The following is an 8,074-nucleotide window of genomic DNA, read 5'->3' as shown; positions in this document are numbered from 1 at the left end:
GAGCTAAATCCCCGGCCCTCCCTTTTCTAATTAACTTATAAGGAAGATAGGTTGAATATGCTGGTACGTCTGCGTATAGACTATCCACATATGGAGAGAGAGGGAAGTACCTGGAAGACAAAGTGAATTGAAAGAGCTGTTTATTTTTGTTTGGGAAAGATTTGAGCATGAATAAATGCCAATAGCAGGTGTATCAGGGTTCTGTAGAGGAACAGAATAAATATAAAATATTGTTTAATTATACAAAGTGATTAGGTAGGCTTACAGGATCAAAAGTTAAAGAATCAGAGGTAGAAGACTACAAAATAACCATCTGCATCCTAGAAACCAGAGAATTCAGTAGCAGTTGAAGGTTCAAAACCTGGAATCTCACTGTAAACTGGTGTGAGTCTGTCAGAGGCTAAAGAGTTTGTGCTGGAAGGTTGAAGAAGCTAGACCAAAGTCCAAAGTCAGTGGCTGCTGGAATTCCTCCCAAAAAGGGCACACTTCTTTCTTTCCCTTTCTGTCCATGCTGTAAGCCTATTGGTTGGTGCCACCAACATCCAGGGTGAGTCTTCCCTCTTCAGTTTGCTGGCCTACATATCATTATCCACAGCACATCCAAAGCTTTACTAATCTACTAGGTGGTTCTTAAGGCAAGTTGAGTATTACAATCACAACAGGGATCCAAATAAGAGAAAAAAAGTAACTGACAGTATAGGCTTCCTGAGAACTCTAAGAAAGGTAAATCAGCATATCTGGGAGTACAGAAGGAATAAGAAAGAAAGAAAGAAAAACATGTGAAAGGTAGATGTGAATGAAGCTACATTTGTACTTCTTGTGGCAGGAACTCCTTTATGATATTTTCTCTATTTTCTGTGAAGCAGAAGACAAGGAATTATCCAAAGTTCAAGAGGTAATAGTGGAATTAGGAGTTAGAAGGGTAAGGAAGTTTTGAAATCATCATGGTTGGGGGTGAGCTGCCCAGAGAAGATTAGTAAGATTGCTGGGCAGTGTTAACAATTACGAATGTGGAGTCCTGTCAGCCTGTCCCATTGTGTGATTTTATCTAGTGGCACTCAGCTGCTTGGGTATTACCTGTACTGGCTTTATCCAACATTGAGCTTGTGCCTTTATTTATTAAAAAAAAGCCACAGATACCAAGGTTCAGCAAAAGTATTTACTGAATTGAGGAACTATGGAGTCTAAGCTGGGTAGATAGGGAAGAGAAATTAGTGTGTCTAATTCTAGGCAATCACAGTGTCCCAGATCTGGTGGCTGTAATGAATTTGAAGATCCATTTTAGTGGGAGGAGTGAAAGAACAGGACTAAAACTATGAGCAGTTATGGTCAGAATTAGAAGTAGAGCGTATTTCAGCATGACAAAGATGAGAAGAATGAAGTAGGGTGAAAGACCATTTTGGAAAAGAAGTTACGTCACTGAGATGACATTGTCCTTCTTCTGGCCAACTGGCTATAAATTGGGGGTTCCCATAGTTCCCTTCTTAGGTTCACTATGCTACAACAACTTAGAACTGTTATTTATATTCCCCAATTTACTAAGTAATACAGCCAAGGAACAACTGCATAAGAAAGATGCATAGGGTAAAATGTGGTAGTGAGGGGCACAGAGCTCCATGCTCTCTGTGGGTGCAGCAACCTCCAGTACTTTGATGTGTCCACCAATCTGGAAGTTATCTGAATCTCATTGTTAACAGTTTTCATAGAACTCAATTGCTAGCAACCCTGCCTTCCTCCAAGGCTGGGGCAGGATGGAAAGTTCCAGTCTCCTATTTGATCTGATGATCATTCCCATTCTGAGATTATGTAGAAGGCCCACTCTAAATCACCTCATTAGCATAAACTGTGGTGTTGTATTGGCGAAGTGCGAGCCGAAACATACAGACAGGTCGTCCAGAAGAATGGAAGATGCACCCAGAAGTTTTGGAGGCAAAGTGTACAGTTTTATTTTTAACGCCAGCGGGTCAGTCTGGTACTTTTCCTCAAAGAGACGGACCCCTCTGGGGTGGAGCAGGGCAGGTTATATATACTCTCGGGAGAGGGCCGGGCTTGCAGGAGTTAAACACTTTGCGTTGGTTACATAGAGCCCAAATCATCTGGGCCCAGCAAGTTCACGGGTTATCAGATATTACTGACAGCAAGCTCAGCTAGAGAGCCACATCTCATTTACATTTGGCAGGGAGATAAAAGAAACCAAGAACGAAGAAAATTCCTGAGATGCTTGAGAGGAAGTGTCCGGAAATCCGGACACATTGAGGGAATGGGGGAAAACTTTCCACCAGTAAGTTTGGCTTTAACTGCAGAGAAACACATTCCCGGTTGAGTGTGATCTAAAGGAACTTGTTAGGAATTACAAAACTCACTCCTATTGTTGAGGAAATTCTAAGGCTTGCAGGAGCTCTGTGCCAGGAACTGGAACAAAGATCAAATGTATTTATTATTGCACAGGTATATATCAAAGTCTTACAACTAAGACTGTATCTCTGTACCTTTAGGCTGGGTATACAATGATTATATTTGGTAGCTGAAAATAACTGGCCAGAGCAGAAGCAGCTTAGTAGAGGTGGAAGATGGAGAAAGGAGGAACCCATGTGGGAGGTGGTACAAATGATCAAGCTTTGGAGAGTTGGAAGATGACTGCAGAGGAGAAGCCAAGGGGACAAAAACCTTATGTTCTGTAAAACATCTGTCTAGTGATATCTAACAATCTTTTACATGAGCTTATAATTCCATAGCCTATATTCACTTATAATATTTAATTGCTTGACCTTCACATTTTCCTTACCTATTTTTAAAGCTTATGAAAATAACTGATGATTCTTCTTAAAAACTAAAAAATATATTCTTGTTTCCAATTTTTAACCAGAGCATAATATAGTCAAAAGCACAATGCAGAAATAGCAGTACCCTACTTCCAGCCAATGCTGCTGAATCTGTAATCTGAACATTTGCCTCCAGGGCCATTGTTGCTGATGCAAATTCTGTATAAATGGAAAGGACTGAAAAGTAACTTGCAAGTGGTTTCTGTTGGGAGATTTCATTTATAAATCTGCAAGAAGGAGTTTCTTGACTGCTGATGTGGATGATGGAGGCAGTCTGTGGCCAAAACCTTGCTTTGCTCCTGTATAGTCTTGCCCTGCCCTCCCTACTTCCTGCCCCACCCCTGCTGTGAATTTGAGACCATGGAATGAGAATTGATTCAGATTTGTGTGACATTTGCATATCACTGGTGTGACTCACCACCCCTTTAACTCAAACCCAGGCTTATATAAAAATTAAAATGACTTGGCCTGTGGATTTAGCTCAATGGTTCCACCACCTGCCTCACAAGCAGCAAGTGCAAGGTCCCGAGTTTGATCCCTGATACCAAAAAAACCCCCAAAGAACAAAAACCACAAAATTAAAATTACTTAAATATCTAAAAATCTGCTTTTAATATACAGACTGATTCTCTTTTTCATTTTCTACTACTCTGTATCCCTATTGATAAACTTCATAGCTGCCTGAAAATTTTTTCAAATATCTTTTCTGCATGTATATAGTAAATTTAATGTTATTATAGGTGGCTAAATTAGATAGAAATTAATACAGAGTCAGAGAGGGACTGGGCTCTCAACAAAGTTAGCAAAAAGAATAAACACATCAGAATTGTGGCTAGAGGTGCATCTGAAGAAGACCAGGCCTCAAGATAAAGGTGCAATAGCCAGACCTACATGCCTTCCTAAGGGATAAACAATAATTTGGAATTATGCTATAATTAGCACCAGCTGGTCCAGGAAGTCCAGCTAGGCATTGTTGGGCTTGACTTGGTTCTGAAATGGTTAATGGATATGCTCTTCAATTCCAAGCTACACTTTGACAAGATACAAAAAAACCATGCAGGTGCTGTCTCTGCCCAACAAAAGCGGTGCTTTCTCAGACTCAGAATGCAGAATGGGATATTTCCAGTATAGAGATAACAACTACAAAGTACAGCATCTTTTCAATGCCAGTTCACCTGAAATATCCACACACCTGCCTTGGTCACTGCATGGATCCCAACCACAAATATTTGCTCTGACCCCTACACGTGACAGGCATGCCAGACTTCTCTTCCAATGCCCTATAAAGCTTTCTGTCTTTTCTTGTTCAGGGCTGGCAGCCTCTTGCCTGCCACCATCAGTCCACCTCTGCCCAGGTAAATAGTCTGTACCTCTTTGCTTTTGCTAGCCTGCTCGGGTGGTCTCATCCCTCCGCTGTTTGTTACATTTGGTGCCGAAAGCCTGAGAGGAGAGAAAGGTAAAGGCCCTCTAAGGGGGGCTCTTGACTGTTTCCTGGACCTCCGTTCTGCTGAGACCACCCTGATATCTGATCCCCCCAGACCCAGGAACCTACAACTCTTGCCGTGCAAGGTCTTGCCAGGCACTTTAGATTGGGTAAGCCAGTTTTTTCTTTCCCAAGCTCTCCCTCCTGCTTCTTTTCTGCCCCTTCCAAGCTCTCCCCACTCTCCCCTCCCTTCTCTGCCTCCCTTGCCTCATAACTCTTCCCACTGACACAGAGAGCTGCTCTCCCTGCTCCTTCGTTCTGTTAAAACTCCAGTGCTGGTCAGGAAGAGCTAGCTCTGCTGGGAAGACTGCTTCCCTTTGGCATCTGATCAAATGCAAAGACATTTGGTTTGGTCTTTCACTCATGATTTACAGCTTTGAGATCTGATCAGAGACGTCTACCAGATCACCTATCTGCTCTCCTCTGACCTCTCTCTGTAGCTCATGGGGAACTTCCCATCTTCCATCCCACCCTCTACCCCCTTGGCTTGCCTTCTCCACAATCTCAAGCCTCTCTGTCTCTCCCAATCTGAAGCCCAAATGTTTAATCTTTTTCTGCAATACGGTTTGACCACAGTACAAATTGGACAATGGCTCACAATGGCCAGAAAATGGTACATTCAATTTGCCTGTTATGCAAGATCTAGATAATTATTGCGAGGAATTGGGTAAATGGTCCAAGGTGCCTTATATCCAGGCTTTCTACACATTATGCAGCTTTCCTTCTGTATGCTCTTCCTGTGATCTGTCTCAACACATTCTTCTCTCCTTATCCCCTGCACCCTCTTTCCCCTGTGCCAAAATTAATTCCTTTCTCATAACAGACCAGATAGATTTGGCTTCTTCTCCACCTCCCTCCTCTGGCTACAGCCACCAAAGCTGCTCAGCTCCCTCAGGACCTACTGCTGTAACTTCCTCTGCTCCAGTCCCTATTCCCTCCATGTATCTAACACGTCCCTCGGAGCCCATCCCTCCTCATCCTAACAAGACCATTCCACTGTCCTCTCACATTAGTTCCGCACTGCAGTTTGATATTTCTTCCCTACCTCCTACTCCTCAGTTTCTGCTTAGGGAGGTGGTGGGGGCAGAGGAAATAGTCTGAGTTCATGCCCCTTTTTCTCTGTCTAATCTTTCTCAGATTAGTTAGCACTCGGGCTCCTTCACAGACCCCACTAAATATGTTCAAAAATTTCAATATCTCATTGAATCATATGACTTAACCTGAAAAGACATAAATGTCCTTTCTTCAAGCCTCTCTTCCAAGGAGTGGGAATGCATTTGGTCCCTGACTCAGGCTTATGCAGACAAACACAGGTGTCTCCAACCTAATCTCCAGGAGGGCGCATTGGCTATTCCCTGGGCTAACCCAAATTGGAATTTCAACCAGGTAGATGCCCAGGGACAATCTCCAGCTAGGAACAATTGAAACTGTATGATTACTTGTTTCGTTGAGGGACTATAAAAGACAGGACATAAGGCAGGCTGATAAACTAAAGGAGACCACTCAAGGAAAAGATAAGAATCTGACTCAGTTCATGTCCCGTCTAGCTGCGGCCCTCCAGCACTTTACAGCTTTAAATCCAAAGGGGCCAGAAGGCCAACTTATTTTAAAGATATATTTTATAAGTCAGCTCCAGATATTCATAAAAAGTTATGAATATTAGAGGCAGGTCCTCAAACTCCCCAACAGAAATTAATAAATCAAGCTTTACAGCATATTTCTGGATACCAGCTGCTTGCCTCTGCCATAAGAAACCCACAAAGCTTACTTAAAAGGTCAGAAGACACACAGAAAAGCTCCAAAGATTTCCTTGCTCAAGAGGGTTCCTCTAGGGCCATGCTTCAGGTGCAGCCAGCATGGTCACTGGGTCCAAGCCGTGCCCCTCATGTGGGGGCCCACACTGGAAGTTGGACTGACCCCTGCTTGTCTGCCCCAGAGCTCACTCCCAGGGCCCCCTGGCCGGCACTCTCCCAGACCTTCTCAGGCTGATGACTGAAGATTAAAGATGCCCAACAGCTCTGGAGACCCCATAGACTTCAGACACCTCGGATCTCAGACACTGAGCTTGGGGTAACTTTTGTGGTAGAGGGTAAGTGCATTTCATTTATAATCAACCCTGGGGTCACCTACTGTTTCTGAGGGCCAGCCTCTCTGGCTCCAACTACTGTGTGGAGATTGACACAAAATTTCCAGATCCTTAAAAACCCCTCCAATTTGTTGTCAATGAGATTAGCAGTCCTCCCTTTCTTTCTTGGTTATTCCCACCTGGGCTGTCCCTCTCCTCAGATGAGATATTCTAACAAAATTATCTACCACTTTGACCATTCCTGGTGTATAGCCTGCCTTTCTCTCAGCTCTCATTTTTGCCTCTTTGGTCAGTACCCCAGCCCCCTGTTTCCCTTGACCTTGATCCTAGGATATGAGACACCTCTTCCCTCTCTCTGGCACTTAACCAGGCAGCTCTAGTCATTCCACTAAAACCAGATCATTCCTACCCTTCACAGCATCAGTATCCTATCCCTGATCAGTCCCTGAGAGCTCAAGTCAATTATCTCCCGCCTGCTAAACATGGCCTCCTGATTCCTACTAACGTCCCTTACAATGCCCCCATTCTCCATGTTTGCAAGGTGGATGGCTCCTGTTGACTAGCACAGGACCTCCGTGTCATTAACCAGATTGTTCTTCCCATACATCCTGTGTTGCAAAGCCCATATATGCCCCTGTCCTCTGTTTTGCTGTCCACTACTCATTATTCTGTCCTAGATTTAACAGATGTTTTTTTCACTATTCCTCTTCCTCTTCATCCTCTTCAGATTTTGCTTCAGCACTCCAGACAAGCTGCTCAGCTCCATTCCCCAGGCTTCACACTGGGTAAGCCTTTCTTCCTATCCCCTAGCCACCTCAGCCCTGTTTTCCATTCCTTGTCCCTTTTGCGGTCTCTGTGAATTTAAGATCTCTCTCTCTCTTCTCCATGATGTAACTTTTAGGGTCCCCCCATGCCTGCTGTCAGCAGTTGTGCTGCAGCTCCAATAAAAGTATAACTGCTCTGTAGTTCCAACCTCCCTTTGCCTTAACTTCTCTCTCTCCCCTCACCCTGGAGGACAAAAACAGGTCCGTCCGCTTTTCGGTGCTGTTTTAAACCCAGCCCTGGTCACATAAACCCCAGGAAAAGAACTGTCTTTTCCCTTTGGTAGTGATCCAATCATGATGATGATTGGCTTGGTCACTACCCATATACACAACCTCAGTCACTGGGGGAGATGTCCTCCTGTTGACTCTGTTGCTGTCCAGTCACATCAGATGTGACAAAACCTGTTTTCTGTACTAATGGGGGATCATTCTTCTTCTATCTCTCTTTCTTCCCCTTTACAATGCTTTATAAACAATCTGAAAACTCTTCGTCTATACCTTGATCTGAAGCCTAAATGTCTGATATTCTTCTGTAATACTGTATGGCCACAATATAATTTAGAAAACAGCTCTGAGTGGCAAAAAAAAATGGCTCTTTTGATTTTTCCATCCTTTGAGACTTAGACAGCCATTGCCAGACACTGAACAAATGGTATGAAGTTCCCTATGTTCAGGGATTCTTTACTCTTTGTAACATTCCCTCTTCTCTCCTTTCCATCTAAACCACCTCTACCTGACAAGGACTCCTCCCTAACAACAGATCCAACTGATCTTGCTGTTTCCCAGTGTTCCCCAGTGGTTCCCAGCACCTCTTCCTGCAGCTTCAGGCACTGGTCCCCCAGCCCAATTCCAGAGCCCC

This window comes from Heterocephalus glaber, unplaced genomic scaffold (assembly GCF_053883595.1).
Source record: "Heterocephalus glaber isolate CG9 unplaced genomic scaffold, H.glaber_assembly_v1.0 deba00001461, whole genome shotgun sequence".
In the NCBI taxonomy this organism is placed as follows: domain Eukaryota; kingdom Metazoa; phylum Chordata; class Mammalia; order Rodentia; family Bathyergidae; genus Heterocephalus; species Heterocephalus glaber.
This window is presented reverse-complemented; position numbering follows the sequence as displayed.